We start from the raw sequence: 19,728 nt of genomic DNA on the forward strand, positions 1-19,728 counted from the left end.
GAGAGAGGGGGGGAGAGAGGGGGGGAGAGAGGGGGGAGGGGGAGGGGGGGAGGGGGAGGGGGGGAGAGAGGGGGGGAGGGAGGGGGGAAGGGGGAGGGGGGGAGAGAGGGGGGGAGGGGGAGGGGGGGAGAGAGAGAGGGGGAGGGGGAGGGGGGGAGAGAGAGGGGGAGGGGGAGGGGGGGAGAGAGAGGGGGAGGGGGAGGGGGGGAGAGAGAGGGGGAGGGGGGGAGAGAGAGGGGGAGGGGGGGAGAGAGAGGGGGAGGGGGGGAGAGAGAGGGGGAGGGGGGGAGAGAGAGGGAGGGGGGGAGAGAGAGGGGGGGGGGGAGAGAGGGGGGGGGGGGAGAGAGAGGGGGGGGGAGAGAGAGGGGGGGGGGAGAGAGAGGGGGAGGGGGAGGGGGGGAGAGAGAGAGGGGGAGGGGGGAGGGGAGGGGGAGGGGGGGAGAGAGAGAGGGGGAGGGGGAGGGGGGGAGAGAGAGAGGGAGGGGAGGGGGAGGGGGGAGAGAGAGAGGGGGAGGGGGAGAGGGGGGGAGAGAGAGGGGGAGGGGGAGGGGGGGAGAGAGAGGGGGAGGGGGGAGGGGGGGGAGAGAGAGGGGGAGGGGGGAGGGGGGAGGGAGAGAGAGGGGGAGGGGGAGGGGGGGAGAGAGAGGGGGAGGGGGAGGGGGGGAGAGAGAGGGGGAGGGGGAGGGGGGAGAGAGAGGGGGAGGGGGGGAGAGAGAGGGGGAGGGGGGGAGAGAGGGGGAGGGGGGGAGAGAGAGGGGGAGGGGGGGAGAGAGAGGGGGAGGGGGGGAGAGAGAGGGGGAGGGGGGGAGAGAGAGAGGGGGAGGGGGGGAGAGAGAGGGGGAGGGGAGGGGGAGAGAGAGGGGAGGGGAGGGGGTGAGAGAGAGGGGAGGGGGAGGGGGGGAGAGAGAGGGGAGGGGGAGGGGGGGAGAGAGAGGGGAGGGGGAGGGGGGAGAGAGAGGGGGAGGGGGAGGGGGGAGAGAGAGGGGGAGGGGGAGGGGGGAGAGAGAGGGGGAGGGGGGAGGGGGGAGAGAGAGAGGGGGAGGGGGAGGGGGGGAGAGAGAGGGGGAGGGGGAGGGGGGGAGAGAGAGGGGGAGGGGGAGGGGGGGAGAGAGAGGGGGAGGGGGAGGGGGGGAGAGAGAGGGGGAGGGGGGAGAGAGAGGGGGAGGGGGGAGAGAGAGGGGGAGGGGGGGAGAGAGAGGGGGAGGGGGGGAGAGAGAGGGGGAGGGGGGAGAGAGAGAGGGGGGAGGGGGGGGAGAGAGAGGGGGAGGGGGGGAGAGAGAGGGGGAGGGGGGAGAGAGAGGGGGAGGGGGGAGAGAGAGAGGGGGAGGGGGGGAGAGAGAGGGGGAGGGGGGAGAGAGAGGGGGGAGGGGGGGAGAGAGAGGGGGGAGGGGGAGAGAGAGGGGGAGGGGGGAGAGAGAGGGGGGAGGGGGGAGGAGGAGAGGGGGGAGGGGGAGGGGGAGAGAGAGGGGGAGGGGGAGGGGGGAGAGAGAGGGGGAGGGGGAGGGGGGAGAGAGAGGGGGAGGGGGAGGGGGGAGAGAGAGGGGGAGGGGGAGGGGGGAGAGAGAGGGGGAGGGGGAGGGGGGAGAGAGAGGGGGAGGGGGAGGGGGGAGAGAGAGGGGGAGGGGGAGGGGGGAGAGAGAGGGGGAGGGGGAGGGGGGAGAGAGAGGGGGAGGGGGAGGGGGGAGAGAGAGGGGGAGGGGGGAGAGAGAGGGGGAGGGGGGAGAGAGAGGGGAGGGGGGGAGAGAGAGGGGGAGGGGGGGAGAGAGAGGGGAGAGGGGGGAGAGAGAGGGGGAGGGGGGGAGAGAGAGGGGGAGGGGGGGGAGAGAGAGGGGGAGGGGGGGGAGAGAGAGGGGAGGGGGAGGGGGGAGAGAGGGGAGGGGGAGGGGGGGAGAGAGAGGGGGAGGGGGAGGGGGGAGAGAGAGGGGGAGGGGGAGGGGGGGAGAGAGAGGGGGAGGGGGGAGGGGAGGGGGAGGGAGAGAGAGGGGGAGGGGGAGGGGGGGAGAGAGAGGGGGAGGGGGAGGGGGGGAGAGAGAGGGGGAGGGGGAGGGGGGAGAGAGAGGGGGAGGGGGAGGGGGGAGAGAGAGGGGGAGGGAGGGGGGAGAGAGAGGGGGAGGGGAGGGGGAGAGAGAGAGGGGGAGGGAGGGAGAGAGAGGGGAGGGGGGAGAGGAGGGGGAGGGGGGAGAGAGAGGGGGAGGGGGGAGAGAGAGGGGGAGGGGGGAGAGAGAGGGGGAGGGGGGGAGAGAGAGAGGGGGAGGGGGGAGAGGAGAGGGGGAGGGGGGAGAGAGAGGGGAGGGGGAGGGGGAGAGAGAGAGGGGGAGGGGGAGAGAGAGAGGGGGAGGGGAGGGGAGAGAGAGAGGAGGGGGAGGGGGGAGAGAGAGGGGAGGGGGAGGGGGGAGAGAGAGGGGGAGGGGGAGGGGGGGAGAGAGAGGGGGAGGGGGAGGGGGGAGAGAGAGGGGGAGGGGGAGGGGGGAGAGAGAGGGGGGAGGGGGAGGGGGGAGAGAGAGAGGGGGAGGGGGAGGGGGGAGAGAGAGAGGGGAGGGGGAGGGGGAGAGAGAGAGGGGGGAGGGGGGAGAGAGAGAGGGGGAGGGGGAGAGAGAGAGGGGGAGGGGGAGGGGGAGGGGGAGAGAGAGAGAGGGGGAGGGGGAGGGGGGAGGGGGAGAGAGAGAGGGGGAGGGGGAGGGGAGAGGGGGAGGGGGAGAGAGAGAGGGGGAGGGGGAGGGGGGGGAGAGAGAGAGGGGGAGGGGGAGGGGGGAGAGAGAGAGGGGGAGGGGGAGGGGGGGAGAGAGAGGGGGGGAGGGGGGGAGGGGGAGGGGGGGGAGAGAGAGGGGGGGAGGGGGGGGAGAGAGAGGGGGAGGGGGAGGGGGGGAGAGAGAGGGGGAGAGGGGGAGGGGGGGGAGAGAGAGGGGGAGGGGGAGGGGGGGAGGGGGAGGGGGGGAGAGGGGGGGAGAGGAGGGGGGGAGGGGGAGGGGGGGAGAGGGGGAGGGGGAGGGGGGGAGGGGAGGGAGGGGGAGGGGGGGAGGGGGAGGGGGAGAGGGGGGGAGGGGGAGAGGGAGGGAGGGGGAGGGGGGAGGGGGAGAGGGGGAGGGGGGAGAGAGAGGGGGGGAGGGGAGGGGGGGAGAGAGAGGGGAGAGAGGGGGAGAGGAGGGGGAGAGGGGGGAGGGGGAGGGGGGGAGAGAGAGGGGGAGGGGAGGGGGGGAGAGAGAGGGGGAGGGGGAGGGGGGGAGAGAGAGAGGGGGAGGGGGGGGAGAGAGAGGGGGAGGGGGGAGGGGGAGAGGGAGAGGGGGGGAGGGGAGGGGGGGAGGGGAGGGAGGGGAGGGAGAGAGAGGGGGGGGGGGAGAGAGAGGGGGGGGAGAGAGAGGGGGAGGGGGGGAGAGAGAGGGGGAGGGGGGGGGAGAGAGAGAGGGGGGGAGGGAGAGAGAGGGGGAGGGAGAGAGAGGGGGAGGGGGAGGGAGGAGAGAGAGGGGGAGGGGGAGAGAGAGGGGGAGGGGGGAGAGAGGGGGGAGGGGGAGGGGGAGAGAGGGGGGAGGGGGAGGGGAGGGAGAGAGAGGGGGAGGGAGAGAGAGGGGAGGGAGGGGGAGAGAGGGGGAGGGAGAGAGAGGGGGAGGGGGAGGGAGAGGGAGGGGGGAGGGGGAGGGAGAGAGAGGGGGAGGGGGGAGGGAGAGAGAGGGGGAGGGGGAGGGGAGAGAGAGGGGGAGGGGGAGGGGGGAGAGGGGGAGGGGAGGGGGAGAGGAGGGGGAGAGGGAGGAGGAGAGGGGAGGGGGGAGGGGAGGGGGAGAGGGGAGAGAGGGGGAGGGGGAGAGGGAGAGAGGGGGAGGGGGGGGGAGAGAGAGGGGGAGGGGGGGAGAGAGAGGGGAGGGGGGGGAGAGAGAGGGGGAGGGGGGGGGAGAGAGAGGGGGAGGGGGGGGAGAGAGAGGGGGAGGGGGGGGGAGGAGTGAGAGGGGGGGGGGGGGGGGAGAGAGAGGGGGAGGGGGGGAGAGAGAGGGGGAGGGGGGGGGAGAGAGAGGGGGAGGGGGGGGGAGAGAGGAGGGGGAGGGGGGGGAGAGAGAGGGGGAGGGGGGGGGAGAGAGAGGGGGAGGGGGGGGGAGAGAGGGGGAGGGGGGGGGAGAGAGAGGGGGAGGGGGGGGGGAGAGAGAGGGGGAGGGGGGGGGAGAGAGAGGGGGAGGGGGGGGAGAGAGAGGGGGAGGGGGGGGAGAGAGAGGGGGAGGGGGGGGAGGAGAGAGGGGGAGGGGGGGGGAGAGAGAGGGGGAGGGGGGGGGGAGAGAGAGGGGGAGGGGGGGGGAGAGAGAGGGGAGGGGGGGGGAGAGAGAGGGGTGAGGGGGGGGGAGAGAGAGGGGGAGGGGGGGGGAGAGAGAGGGGGAGGGGGGGGGAGAGAGAGGGGGAGGGGGGGGGAGAGAGAGGGGGAGGGGGGGGAGGAGAGGGGGAGGGGGGGGAGAGAGGGGGAGGGGGGGGAGGAGAGAGGGGGAGGGGGGGGAGAGAGAGGGGGAGGGGGGGGAGAGAGAGGGGGAGGGGGGGGGGAGAGAGAGGGGGAGGGGGGGAGGAGAGGGGGAGGGGGGGGAGAGGAGGGGGGGGGGGGGGGAGAGAGAGGGGGAGGGGGGGGGGAGAGAGAGGGGGGGGGGGAGAGAGAGGGGGAGGGGGGGGAGAGAGAGGGGGAGGGGGGGGGAGAGAGAGGGGGAGGGGGGGGGAGAGAGAGGGGGAGGGGGGGGGGAGAGAGAGGGGAGGGGGGGGAGAGAGAGGGGGAGGGGGGGGGGAGAGAGAGAGGGGGAGGGGGGGGGGGAGAGAGAGGGGGGAGGGGGGGGGGAGGAGAGGAGGGGGAGGGGGGGGAGAGAGAGGGGGAGGGGGGGGGAGGAGGAGGGGGAGGGGGGGGGGGAGAGAGAGAGGGGGAGGGGGGGGGGAGAGAGAGGGGGAGGGGGGGGGGAGAGAGGGGGAGGGGGGGGGAGAGAGAGGGGGAGGGGGGGTGGGAGGAGAGAGAGGGGGAGGGGGGGGGGGAGAGAGAGGGGGAGGGGGGGGGGAGAGAGAGGGGGAGGGGGGGGGAGGGGGAGGGGGGGGGAGAGAGGGGGAGGGGGGGAGGGAGAGAGAGGGGGAGGGGGGGAGGGAGATGAGAGGGGGAGGGGGGAGGGAGAGAGAGGGGGGGAGGAGAGAGAGGGGGAGGGGGGGAGGGGAGAGAGAGAGGGGGAGGGGGGAGGGGAGAGAGAGGGGGAGGGGGGAGGAGAGAGAGGGGGAGGGGGGGAGGGGAGAGAGAGGGGAGGGGGAGAGAGAGGGGGAGGGGGAGAGAGAGGGGGAGGAGGGAGGGGGAGAGAGAGGGGGAGAGAGGGGGGAGGGGGGGGGGAAGGAGAGAGAGGGGGAGGGGGGGCGTAAGGAGAGAGAGGGGGAGGGGGGGGAAGGAGAGAGAGGGGGAGGGGGGGGAAGGAGAGAGAGGGGGAGGGGGGGAAGGAGAGAGAGGGGGAGGGGGGGGGAAGGAGAGAGAGGGGGAGGGGGGGGAAGGAGAGAGAGGGGGAGGGGGGAAGGGGGTAGAGGGAGGGTGGGGGAGGGTGGGGGAAGGAGAGAGAGGGGGAGGGGGGGGAAGGAGAGAGAGGGGGAGGGGGGGGAAGGGGGTAGAGGGAGGGTTGGGGGAGGGTGGGAGAGGGGGTTGAGAGGGGGAGGGAGGGAGAGAGAGAGGGGGAGAGAGGGAGAGAGAGAGGGGGAGAGAGGGAGGGAAATAGAGGGGAGAGAGGGAGGGAAATAGAGGGGAGAGAGGGAGGGAAATAGAGGGGAGGGAGGGAAAGAGAGGGGAGGGAGGGAAAGAGAGGGGAGGGAGAGAGAGAAGAAAAGAAACAGAGAGAGAGGGAGAGGGGAGGGAGAGAAAGAGGAGGGAGAGAAAGAGGAGGGAGAGAGAGAGGGAAAGAGAGAAGGAAGGAAGGAAAGAACGAGGGATAAGGAGGGAGGGACAGATTATTGTATTTCTGCCTATAACCCAGCATGCAGTCCCATCCTGAGTTTAATATCTCCTCCTGCAGAATGAATGCCTTTGGCATGACATGGAAATACTCACGTCTCTGGTTGCGACGCTTGCTTTTGAACAGAGTCATACCAAGCACTGTGCTGTTGTGTACACGGGCTGTTACAAATCACAGGCTGAGCTGTACCTTGGCTTTCAAGCTTCCCAGCAGCAACCTCTCTCTCTCTCTCTCTCTCTCACACACACACACACACAGAGCCTGTCACCGGCACATCACTGCTGGGCATAACCCATGGACTGTACCACATCAAGTTCTCAAGGAGGGGAGGACACTGGGCTGTGCTTTGACTGCCTGCCTCTGGGAAACTAACACAATCTCCCAGCTCCAGGCATGCAGATAATCCTTTCAGTCTCAATTAAATTTAAAGCCCTTGATCCGTAAGCCACAGTGCACTCAGTTCATAAATAAACAATACACCTCCCGTCTACTAAACGTCTCACTGAATTTCTTTAAAACATATATTCCGAGAAAGAAAAACAAAGTCAAAGGCCACTTAAATATAGGGAATTTATCTTCGTCTTTGGTTACATTTGATTCCTCCAGTTATTGTACGAAAAGATTTAAACACAGTGGTGTCGACACTGGGCAAGCCCCAGGTGGAAGATTTTTGCTCATGGGTCAGCCCTGCATTCAAAGTACTGCCTTGCAGTAAAACCATAACTATGGTTAAAAGAAGCAAACTGCATCCAACACATGGGACCACTGGCATGGCCCTCATCACTAAGTCACACTTTGGTCTCTCCCACCTTCTCCTCCTTTGAATACCTCTCTCACCTCTTCCTTAAGATCCTCATTTTATATAGTTCCCCTAAGTCCCGAACCCTCCCTCCTCTCCTCCCTCAGCCTCTACGCTGAGCAATTCCTCATCTTGATTGATTTCAATCTCCTTCTCAGCTCCCCTTGCCGTCTCTCCTCTGATTCACTGCCCTTGTGTCCTCCCTAAACTTCTCCCTCGATATAAACTCTCCGACCCATATTCAGAGCTGCAGTGCATGTACCTTTAAGGGGAGAACTACTTTTTACAGCTCCTGTATACTGTTAGTTTTAGAGTAACCCTCATCCAGAAAACACCTGTTGATTGTTCCTCTGCAGTGTCTGTCGATTTATTGAAGGACACCATACATCAAGATTCACGGATTTAACATTGGCGACGAGTGGATTCAAACCTACCTGCAACTCTGCATCACCTCCCAGGGATTCGCTCCTGGAGAGCAGTGAAAGGGGAAGGCCGAGTCCAGAAGTGTGGGCGTCGACCATCCAGAGAGGACTTGAGCATCGCAGAGGAGGCTATGGAGAGCTGGGCTTGGTTCTCCAGTCGCGACGATCCAGCGCAGCGGTCTGGCAGCAGGTACGGTGCAGACCCTTCCCGGACAGCGGCGGCTGGAGCTGACCGACGGCACAGAAAAAGGCCGAGCAGCGTCGACTGGGTAAGAGAGAGGGTAAAGCGCACAGGGTGCAGCCGGGGTTGAAGACCGAGCGGCGTCAATGAGAGAGGGTAAAGCGCACAGGGCGCAGCCGGGGTTGAAGACCGAGCGGCGTCGACAGGAAAAAAAAAGAGAGGGTAAAGCGCACAGGGCGCAGCCGGGGTTCTGGACCGAGCGGCGTCAACGAGAGAGGCGTACAGGAAAACGCGCAGAGCGCGGCCGGTGTTCAAGGGCTGAGCAGCGTCTGCGGGGGAAGAAAGGAAAGCGCGGGAGACGCCATTTGGGCCACAGCAGAGAAGAAGGGAGAGCGCGGGAGACGCCATTTTTAGCCAGTCTAACCACACCCAGGGATGCCGAAAAGTGGCAGTGTCACAGCGTTCGACAATGAAGTCGAAGATTGGCCGACATATGTAGAACGCATAGAAGTGTACTGCAAGGCGAATGAAGTGCCAGATGCCAGGAAAGCACTGGTACTGTTGAATTCCATGGGTGCAAAAACATATGGCTTACTGCGAAACCTAGTAACCCCAGAGAAGCCAGTGGAAAAGGATTTTGAAAGCACAGTGGCAATCCTACAGGACCACTTAAACCCCACACCGCTGCTGATAGCAGAAAGATTTAAGTTTCACAAAAGGAACCAGCATAAAGACGAAAGTAATGCTGAGTATTTAACGGAACTGTGCAAGCTATCGAAACACTGCCAGTTTGGAACAGGACTAGCAGATACTTTAAGGGACAAGTTTGTGTGTGGGCTTCAAAGCGAAGGAACCCAGAAACGGCTTCTCTCAGAAAAGGATCTTACGCTGGACAAGGCTTTCAGCATGGCAGCATCACACGAAGCAGCCGCACGGGGCGCTGCAGAGATACAACGGAGACCGCAAGAATATGGCACAAATGAAATGTCATATGGAGCAGTGAAGTGTTATCGCTGCGGCAGAACAACACACGACCATAAGGATTGTTGGTTCAAGGACCAAGTGTGCAGACAGTGTGGAAAAGTAGGACACATAGCAAGAGTCTGCAGGTCGGGAAAGAAAACCAGCAGCAAGAAATCTCCACAGGAGAAGCACAAAAAGGTACATAAGGTGACGGAGAGTAGTTCATATTATGTCCGTGTATAATTGAGACACGGACTGCAGGAGTTGATTATAACAAGTCTTTACTGAATGGAGACAACCTGGAACTGAAACTACAGAAGCCTGCTAGGGCCTTTTATACAGGGGTGGTCACTGCCAGTACTGCAGTCTAAGACCAGTTATTCCCTTAAAGGTACATACACAACAATTCCTCCCCTTTTAGATAAACAGTACATAACATTCATTTAACAACTAAATAATAACTAATTACAATTACAATTACGGTTGCTAGATACATTGGTTGAAGTTAAGCAATTATAAGTTCAGTCTTTGAGGAGGCTTCCTGATTCTGTCTGGATAATGCCTCTTTGGGGTATCAGGTTCTTCTGGCAAAGTTGAGTCGGGATCAATGTCGTTGTTTGGTTCGCCTGCTTCCAATATCACCGATTCTGTGGTAGATGCAATTGGTACTTCGGTTTCATCGCCAGGTGTATCAGATCGTGGTGTGGAGTTGACATTTTCCAGTGACTCTAGAATCTGGTCAGCATGGCGTCTTACAATGCTCTCTCCAACGTCCACGGTATACATTAGAGGTCCTTGCCGTGTACAGATCGTTCCTGGCTGCCATTTCTCTGTGCGGTAGTCCCAGGCCAAAACTGGTTGACCTATCTTAAAACTCCTGGTCGGCCTTTCATTCATATTCTGAAACTGCCTGTTCTCCACATCTCTTCTGATGTTTGGCTTAACCAAATCCAAGCGGCATCGTAGTCTTCGATTGAAGAACATCATGGCTGGAGTTTGGTTAGTAACCGCATGTGTCGCATTCCAGTAGGCAAACAAGAAGTTATCCACCTTGTGTTGTAGGGGTATATCTTCATTACACATTGCCTTAATAGCCTTCCTGAATGTTTGAACGAACCTCTCGGCCAATCCATTAGTGGCTGGATGATATGGGGCGGATGTGTAATGCTTAACACCATTGTTCTTTAAGAACCTCCGGAACTCTTCAGACACAAACTGTGGTCCATTGTCGGAGCAAATCTGTTCAGGCAGCCCATTCCTGGCGAATATGGTTCGTAAGACTGTGATAGTTTTTTCTGTGGTGGTTGAGGACATTTTTATTACCTCTGGCCACTTTGAATGTGCATCCACCGCAATTAAAAACATCAAGTCGATAAATGGACCAGCAAAATCAATGTGCACCCTTTGCCATGGAGATGAGGGCCACTCCCATGGATGTAGAGGGGCTTGTGGTGGGGCGTTTTGGACCTTCTGGCATCCTGTACAGCTCTTGGTCATCTCTTCGATTTCTCTATCGATTCCCGGCCACCACACAAACGCTCTGGTGAAGTTCTTCATTTTTACTCCTCCCAGATGACCCTCATGAAGCTCATTGAGCACTCTATCCTTCAATTTGGGTGGAATTACTACTCTGGATCCACACATCAAGGTTCCTCTGCACACTGACAGCTGTTCTCTTCTCGGCGAGAATGCTGGCAGCAGTGGTTCGCAATGTGCTGGCCATCCCTTCACCGTTAAATCATAGACCCAGGAGAGTGTCGGGTCATTTTGTGTTTCCTTTTCTATGTTTGCATTCGTCACAGGGAGACATTCGACTATGGTCGAGTGGAATATCTCCACTGGATCCACTGCAAGTTCTTCTTCCACCGTTGGCGACGGTAGGCGCGACAATCCATCAGCATTCCCATGCTGTTTAGTTCCTTTGTACTCGATGTCACATTGGTGTTCCCGTAGGAAAAGGGACCACCTCTGTAGCCGTTGTGCTGTCATTATCGGTACGCCCTTCTGAGGGTTGAAAATGGAGACAAGAGGTTGATGATCAGTTAGTAGAGTAAATTTCTGACCGTGCAGGTAGTGATTGAACTTCTTCACCCCCCACACCAGGCTGAGGGCCTCTGTCAATCTGGGCGTAGTTACGCTCGGCTGAAGTTAACGAGCGTGACGCAAAAGCTATCGGCCTCTCGGAACCATCAAGGAATTTATGCGACAGTACTGCCCCAATGCCGTAGGGAGACGCATCACACGCCATTCTTATCGGTAGTGATGGGTTGTAGTGAGCCAATACTTCTCTTGAAGTGATTAGGTCCTTACTCTTCTGAAAGGCCCGCTTACATTCATCGCTCCATTTCCATGCTACTCCTGTTTGTAGTGGGGCGTTCAGTGGGTGCAGAATTGTGGACAAATTCGGCAAAAACTTATGGTAGTAATTCACCGATCCATGGAATGACCTCAGTTGCGACACATTTTCAGGTGCTGGAGCCTTAACTACCGCTTCAATTTTGTCAGGGGACTTATGTAACCCCTCTTCATCAATCACATGGCCACAATACGATATCTGTTTCTTAAAAAACTCGCACTTGGGGCGATTGGCTCGTAGCCCATGTTCACGTAGTCTAGTGAGCACCTGCTCTAGGTTGGCAAGGTGTTCACTGTCATCTTCACCTGTCACTAGGATGTCGTCCAAGTAACACTGAGTCCCCGGAATCCCTTGCAGGACTTGTTCCATCGCTCTTTGCCATATCGCCAGAGCTGATGCTACTCCGAATACCAGTCGATTATACTGGTAAAGACCTTTGTGAGTGTATATCGTGAGATACTTCCTAGAGGGTTCTTCAACCTCCATCTGCAAATATGCTTGTGCTAGGTCAATTTTTGTAAAACGCTTCCCTCCAGATAGTGAGGCGAAGATATCTTCTATCCTTGGAAGAGGATATTGTACTGTGTGAAAGACTGGGTTCACCGTCACCTTGAAGTCCCCACAGATGCGAACCTTCCTTGGCTCCTCAGACTTATTGTTTAACGTTTTCTTCATGACAGGAATGATGGGTGTCGCCCACTCGCTCCAGTCTACCTTAGATAACACGCCTGCCTTCTCCAGATTCTCCAGCTCTGCCTCGACGGCTGGGCGAATTGCATATGGTACCGGTCTTGCTTTGAAAAACTTGGGAATTGCATTCTCTTCTATTTTTATCGAGGCGGTTACGCCTTTAAGAGTGCCCAGTTCTTGTTGAAATACCTCTTTGGCGTTAGCTAAGATTGTTGACAATCGTCCAGGAGTGACGTCGTCATCCTTTTTACCAGCCACCGTCAGTGCCTGAATGGAGTGCCAGTCTAAACTTATCTTTCTGATCCATTCACATCCCAATAACGGTGGTCCACCATCTTGCAGTATGTAGAGATACAATTTCTGTATTTCCTTACCGTTGTATTCGACAGGCACCCTTATTTTTCCTCTGGGGTATACTTTTTGCTCCGTATACGTCTTCAAGACAATGGATGTCTCTTTCAAGGGTATGTGTGAGAATAGCCGCTCGTAGTCTCGTCGATTCATGACGGTCAGGGCTGATCCTGTATCCAATTCCATTTTGACTTGGGACCCTGCTATCGTGAGGGTGACCCAAATGGTTTGGTGATCCTCTTTTGCGATTACGTTGTGAAGTTTGAGACAGCTTAGTCTGTTGTTCCCAGATTCACTATCGCTCATCTGGTCTTCGGAACTACTGTCCGTCATCTTTTGTACTTTCCTGTACGGTTCCTTAGTAGCCTTTTTGTTGTCATTGGTCTTCTTCCCAGACCTGCAAACTCGTGCAATGTGTCCCATCTTTCCGCATTGCCTGCATATTTTGTCCTTGGACCAGCAGTCCTTCTGGTCATGGTTTGTTCTGCCGCAGCGATAACATTTTGCAAATCCCCGTGTCATTTCGTGGGTGCCGTATTCCTGTGGCTTTTGCTGTATTTCCGCAGCTCCCCTTGCTGCTGCTTCGTACGATACTGCCACGCTGAAAGCCTTATCTAGCGTCAGCTCTTTCTCTGAGTGTAACCTCTTCTGGGTTCCTTCACTCAGGAGTCCACAGACAAATTTGTCCCGTAAGGTATCTGCCAGTCCTGCTCCGAACTGACAGTGCTTTGATAGCTTGCGTAGTTCCGTAAGGTAATCAGCATTGCTCTCATCTTTATGTTGATTTCTCCTGTGGAATTTAAATCTTTCTGCTATCAGCAGCGGTGTAGGGTTTAGGTGTTCCTGTAGGATAGCAACAATTTTGTTAAAACTCTTCGCCTTCGGTTTGGCTGGAGTAATCAGGTCCCACAATAGGCCATACGTTCTTGCGTCCATTAAGTTTAGCAGTACCGATGCCTTTTTCTCATCGGCTACTTCGTTTGCCTCGCAATATACCTAGGCTCTTTCCACATACGTGGTCCAGTCTTCCATTGCATTATCGAAGGCAGTGATATAGCCAGTCTTCGGCATCTTGGAAATCTAAGATGGCGCCTCCCGCGCTTTCTGTCTTCTCCGCTGTTGCTAGTGCTATTGCTGGCGTTTTATGCCTTGGTGGCGACGCCCTATGGTCTTCGCGCACTTCCCCCCCGCGCTGCTGCTAACACCGCTCTCCGCGGTTTCCGTGGCAAACTGCAGCTCCTCGCGGCTTTCTGCGCGTTTAATTCTTTAAATTATTTCCCCGTCGTCGGAACAACCCTGCGGGACTCTTGCCTCCCTCTTCTCGGGTCTGTACGCTGCCCGGCTTCGTAGCACCGGCCGCGCCCTGTGTGCTCCACCCTCTCTCTCTCTCCTCTTCCCAACAACGCTGCTCGGCCCCGTTGCAAGCCACCCGCTCGAGCTCTAGACCGCCGCAGCCCAGGAAGGATCAGTGTACTACCTGCCACCAGCCCGATTAGCTGAAGCACCATCGACAGGATAACCAAGCCCCGCTCTCGACAGCCTCTCCTGCAAATCTTCAACTCCGCTGACTCAGAGGCGGATGCCCACGGTCGACGCCCGTTTCTACTGTTTCTTTCTTCCTTCTGGCCTCGACCTCTGATAACTTCGCTTCAGGGATGGATCCCCATGAGGTGGTGCAAACTGTAGGTAAGTTCGTATCTGCTCGTCGCCAGTATTATGTCCGTGTATAATTGAGACACGGACTGCAGGAGTTGATTATAACAAGTCTTTACTGAATGGAGACAACCTGGAACTGAAACTACAGAAGCCTGCTAGGGCCTTTTATACAGGGGTGGTCACTGCCGGTACTGCAGTCTAAGACCAGTTATTCCCTTAAAGGTACATACACAACAGTTCAGACGAACAGAAAAGTGATACAGACTCCGGAAGCAAGGAGCTGGGTTGTCTGAAACTACATAATGTAATCAAAATGGAGGATCACCAAACTCTCTGGGTCATGCTCAAGATAGACGGAGTCCAAGTGAAAATGGAATTGGACACAGGATCAGCCCTAACAGTCATAAACCGAAGGGACTACAAGCGGCTACTCTCACATATACCCTTGAGAGATACAGAGATTGTCTTGAAGACGTTCATGGGCAAAAAGTCTACCCCAAAGGAAAAATAAGGGTGAACGTGATATACAACTGCAAGGAAACACCAAAAATGGACCTATATGTATTGCCAGATGTGTAGTGTATGTACCTTTAAGAGGAACTATGTTTTTGAAGCCCCTGTATACTGTAGTACCAGTAGTGACCACTCAGGTATATAAGCCTGTGTAGCGTTTTGTGTAGTTAGTTCACCTCCAGACTTTGTTCAGTAAACACTTGTTAAATCAACTCCTGCATTCCGTGTCTCCATTAACACATGGATCTAACAGTGGTGACGAGTTAGAAACGAACTTAACTGCAATTCGGCAGCACCTCATGGGGATCAATTCCTCAGACGAAGGTCGAAGCCAGAAGCAAGCAAAAAAAACAAACTGTGGTTTCACCAGCTAAACGAGCTGGTGGCAGGTAGTGCACTGATCCTTCCTGGGCTGCGGCGGGCTAGAGCTCGATCGGGTGGCTCTGCAACGGGGCCGGGCAGCGAGTCGGGAAGCAGAAGCAAAGAGAGAGAGAGGGTGGAGCACTCAGGGCGTGGCCGGTGCTGCAAAGCAGGTCGGCGTTCGGACCGAGCAGAGGGAGGGGAAAGTCCCAGAGGGTCCGCTCCACGACGGGAACGGTTCTCCAAGTAACGGAGAAACGATTGAAGAGATATGTATAAAAACATTTTTAAAAATAGAAATACCGCGAAAAGCTGCAGGTCGCAACGGGAACCGCGGAGAACAGCGTTGGCAGCAGCGGCAACGGCGGGAAAGCACGGGAGGCGCCAACTTAACTCAGCGGGGAAGAAAAAAAAGCGCGAGAGGCGCCATTTTGATCCATCGGGGACAGAGGAAAAGCGCGGGAAGCGCCATTTTAGATTTTCAAGATGCCGAAGACTGGCAATATTACTGCTTTCGATAGTGATATAGAAGATTGGACCATATATGTGGAAAGAGTGGAGGTATATTGCAAGGCGAATGAAGTAGCGGATGATAAAAAGGCATCGGTACTTCTAAATCTGATGGGCGCAAGGACATACGGGCTGTTACGAAACTTGATCACTCCAGCCAAACCGATGGACAAGAATTTTAAGGAGATTGTTGATACCTTACATGAGCACTTAAACCCAACACCGCTGCTGATAGCGGAACGATTCAAATTCTTCAGGAGGAATCAGCACAAGAATGAAAGTAACGCTGATTACCTCACCGAATTACGAAAGCTGTCAAAGCACTGCCAATTCGGGGCAGGACTGGCAGATTCTCTATGAGACAAATTCGTCTGCGGTCTCCTAAGCGAAGGAACACAGAAAAGACTACTTTCTGAGAAAGATTTGACACTGGACAAGGCTTTCAGTGTGGCTGTATCATACGAAGCAGCAGAAAGAGGAGCTGCAGAGATACAGCAAAAGCCACAGGACTTCGGCACCCATGAAATGACATGGGGTTTTGAGAGATGTTATCGCTGCAGCAGATTCACCCATGACCAGAAGGACTGCTGGTTCAAGGACAAAGCATGCAGGCAATGCGGAAAGATGGGACACATTGCACGTGTATGCAGATCTGGAAAAAAAATCCGCTGACAGTAAAAAGGTCAATAAGGAAAAGTACAGAAAGGTACAAATGATGACGGACAGTAGCTCCGAAGACCAGATGAGCGATAGCGACTCCGGAAACAAGAGACTAAGCTGTCTCAAATTACATAATGTAATTGCCAAAGAAGATTACCAGACCATTTGGGTTACCCTCACGATAGTGGGGTCCCCAGTCAAAATGGAGCTAGATACAGGATCAGCTCTGACCGTCATAAGTCGACGGGATTACGAGCGGCTATTTCCGCATATACCTTTGAAAGACACATCCATTATCTTGAAGACATATACGGGGCAGAAAGTATACCCCAGAGGGAAAATAAGGGTGCCTGTTGTATACAACGGCAAGGAAATACAGACGTTGTATTTATACGTTCTGCAAGATGGTGGTCCACCGTTGTTGGGACGTGAATGGATCAGAAAGATACATTTAGACTGGCACTCCATTCAGGCACTGACGGTGACCAGTAAGAAAAAAAACGATGATGACGTCATACCAGAACGATTAAAAGAAATCTTGGCTAACGCCAAAGAAGTGTTTCAACAGGAACTAGGAACCCTGAAAGGCGCCACCGCCTCAATAAAAGTGGAAGATGCGGCAATTCCCAAGTTTTTTAAGGCAAGGCCGGTGCCATATGCAATTCGTCCAGCCGTCGAGGCAGAGCTGGAGAATTTGGAAAAAGCAGGAGTGTTATCCAAGGTAGATTGGAGCGAGTGGGCATGAAGAAAATGTTGAATAATGATAAATCTGAAGAACAGAGAAAAATTCGCATCTGTGGGGACTTCAAGGTGACGGTAAACCCAGTTCTTCACATGGTACAGTATCCACTTCCGAGGATAGAAGATATTTTCGCCTCACTATCCGGAGGGAAACGTTTCACCAAAATTGACTTAGCACAGGCATATCTACAGATGGAGGTTGAGGAGGAAAATGCAAGCCCAAAGTTTTTTAAGGCCAGACCAGTGCCTTATGCGATCCGCCCAGCCGTCGAAGCAGAGCTGGAAGGTTTGGAACGTTCTGGAGTACTGTCCAAAGTGGACTGGAGCGAGTGGGCTACACCCATCGTTCCTGTAATGAAGAGGTCGTTGAGTAATACGCCTGGGGAACCAAAGAAGTTTCGCATCTGTGGGGACTTTAAGGTGACAGTGAACCCAGTCCTTCACACGGTACAATATCCGCTTCCGCGGATTGAAGATATTTTCGCCTCGTTATCTGGAGGAAAACGCTTCACTAAGATTGATCTGGCCCAGGCATACCTGCAAATGGAGGTAGAAGAAGCCTCGAAACAGTACCTCACGATCAACGCTCACAAAGGTCTCTACCAATACAACCGGCTGGTGTTTGGGGTAGCATCAGCTCCGGCTATTTGGCAAAGGGCAATGGATCAAGTCCTGCAAGGGATTCCAGGGACCCAGTGTTATTTGGACGACATCCTGGTCACGGGCGAAAATGACAGTGATCACCGTGCCAACCTGGAGCAGGTGCTCACTAGATTGAAGGAATATGGGCTCCGAGCTAATCGCCACAAATGCGAGTTTTTCCAGAAGCAGATCTCGTATTGTGGCCACGTTATTGATGAAGAGGGGTTACATAAGTCCCCTGAAAAGATTGAGGCAGTAGTCAAGGCTCCAGCACCGGAAAATGTGTCACAACTGAGGTCGTTCCTTGGGCTGGTGAACTACTACCATAAGTTCTTGCCGAATTTGTCTACAGTACTACACCCACTGAACACCCTACTGCAAACGGGGGTACCATGGAAGTGGAATGACGAATGTAAACGAGCTTTCCAGAAGAGCAAAGCATTGATCACATCAAAAGAGGTGTTGGCTCATTTCAACCCAGCACTACCAATTCGGTTGGCGTGTGATGCATCACCCTATGGTATTGGAGCGGTGCTGTCGCACAAATTCCTGGACGGCTTGGAGAGGCCAGTAGCCTTTGCGTCTCGGCCACAAACCTCAGCTGAGCGTAACTACACCCAGATTGATAGGGAGGCCCTCAGCCTAGTGTGGGGAGTGAAAAAGTTCAACCACTATCTGCACGGGCAGAAGTTCACCTTTCTGTTGACAACCAACCAATTGTCTCCACCTTTAATCCAAAGAAGGGCGTTCCGGTGATGACTGCGCAACGGCTACAAAGATGGCCCCTTTTTCTAGGGGCGAACCAATATGAAATAGAGTATAAGGGCACGAAACAGCATGGAAACGCTGATGGGCTATCACGCCTGCCACTGCCTACTGCGGAGGAAGCAGCAGCAGTGGACCCTGTCGAAATATTTTATTCGACTATAATTGAACGCTTGCCAGTAACTAACGCGGATATAGAGAAGGAGACCCGAAATGACCCGACACTGTCTCGGGTATATGATTTGACGGTGAAGGGATGGCCAACACATGGCGACTCACTGTTGCCAGCATTCTCATCCAGAAGAGAACAGCTGTCAGTATGCCAGGTATCTTGATGTGTGAATCCCGAGTGGTAATTCCACCCAAGTTAAGGGAGAGAGTGCTCAATGAGCTTCACGAAGGCCATCTGGAAGGGGTGAAAATGAAAAGCCTTGTTAGGGCTTATGTGTGGTGGCCGGGGGTCGATCAGCAAATCGAGGACCTGACCAAGAGCGGCTCAGGATGCCAGAAGGTCCAAAATGCACCACCACATGCCCCTCTACACCCATGGGAGTGGCCCTCCTCTCCATGGCAACGGGTGCATATTGATTTTGCTGGTCCATTCATGGACTCAATGTTCTTAATAGCCGTGGATGTGCACTCGAAATGGCCTGAGGTGATCAAAATGTCCACCACCACCATGGAGAAAACGATTGCAGTCCTACGGACCATATTTGCCAGGAACGGCTTGCCAGAGCAGATTTGCTCTGATAACGGACCACAGTTTGTGTCCGAAGAGTTTCGGAAATTTATGAAAAGGAATGGGGTAAGGCATTACACATCCACCCTGTATCATCCAGCCACAAATGGATTGGCTGAGAGGTTCGTACAAACCTTTAAAAAGGCAGTAAGGGCCATGTGCGATGACGACATTCCACTGCAGCATAAGGTGGACAATTTCCTGTTAGCCTACAGAAATGCGACACATGCAGTTACCAACCAGACCCCGGCCATGATGTTCTTTAACCGAAGGTTGAGATCTCGTCTGGATTTGCTCAGGCCAAATGTACGAAGAAATGTTGAGAATAAGCAATTCCAGCACATCAATGAGAAGCCGACAAGGAGCTTCAATGTAGGGCAGCCAGTCTTGGCCCGCAACTACCGAACAGAGAAATGGCAACCCGGAATGAGATGCACACGGCAGGGGCCAATAATGTACACAGTGGATGTTGGGGAGAACATTGTGAGACGCCATGTTGACCAGATCCTAGCGTCACAGGAACGAGTCAACCCCATGTCTCGCGTACCTGGTGATGAACCTGACATACAGGTAGCATCTACCCCAGAAACAGTAGCATCAGAAGCTGATGAACCAACCGACGACAGGGGGGGTAGAATCGCCTCCGCACCAAGAGCAAGACACTCAGGAAAGGCGCTATCCAGAAAGGATCAGTAAGCCGCCCCAAAGACTGAATTTATAAATGGACTATTTTCAGTTAATGTTGCATGTTAAAAGTGTTAATTGTTAAATGAATGTTATGGTACTGTTAATCTAAAAGGCGAGGAGTTGTAGTGTATGTACCTTTAAGGGGAGAACTACTTTTTACTGTTAGTTTTAGAGTAACCCTCATCCAGTAAACACCTGTTGATTGTTCCTCTGCAGTCTCTGTCGATTTATTGAAGGACACCATACATCAAGATTCACGGATTTAACAAGAGCCACCACCCCAACTTCGCTACCTTGCGTGGCCTCTCTACTCCAGTGGTCTCCAGCAGTGACAGTGCTATCTCTGGCCACTTCCTTGTATTACTCACCACCCACATTCCCCTACCCGCTTCCAATCTCACTTCCGTGGGCTTCAGCAGCAGCGGAGACGGAAGCTTAAAGGGAGCACCAGAGAAGGCCCAGGACACAGCACGGACCTGAGCGGGAGCGGAGGTGGCGGCTTAAAAACCCTCCAAAAAAACAAGGAGTGATGTCACAGAACAGCGGGTAGGTGATTGGTTGGTGAGTATTACAGCTTTTTCGCTCTCTACGTTAGATAAGTGGATTAAATTCAGACCTGGGAGAGTATTAACTGCTATAACTTTATTGAATTAATAACTTAAACTAAATTAACTAATTAAAACTAAAAATTAAAAGTAAACATACTCATTTGAAGGAGGCGGAGTATAGGTCGAGCAGGAGGCCCAGAGAGAGTTCAAAC

At 56.2% G+C, this 19,728-nt stretch overlaps 2 protein-coding genes across 2 annotated transcripts in view; one reads left to right on the forward strand and one right to left on the reverse strand.

Annotated features, from left to right (window-relative positions):
* LOC147116230 (RNA-binding Raly-like protein) overlaps positions 1–6,165 on the reverse strand; it is a 1,022,237-nt gene extending 1,016,072 nt beyond the window's left edge. The window contains exon 1 of the mRNA XM_085991011.1: positions 6,029–6,165. The gene's annotated coding sequence lies outside the window, so the exon portion shown is untranslated. The remainder of the gene's footprint in view (positions 1–6,028) is intronic.
* The window catches only part of LOC147116231 (uncharacterized), a 55,759-nt gene that overhangs the window by 20,013 nt on the left and 16,018 nt on the right, over positions 1–19,728 (forward strand). The gene's annotated exons all lie outside the window — the stretch shown is intronic.

The sequence above is a fragment of the Somniosus microcephalus genome, chromosome 6 (assembly GCF_052327205.1).
Source record: "Somniosus microcephalus isolate GS21.2 chromosome 6, FLI_Smic_1.0, whole genome shotgun sequence".
In the NCBI taxonomy this organism is placed as follows: domain Eukaryota; kingdom Metazoa; phylum Chordata; class Chondrichthyes; order Squaliformes; family Somniosidae; genus Somniosus; species Somniosus microcephalus.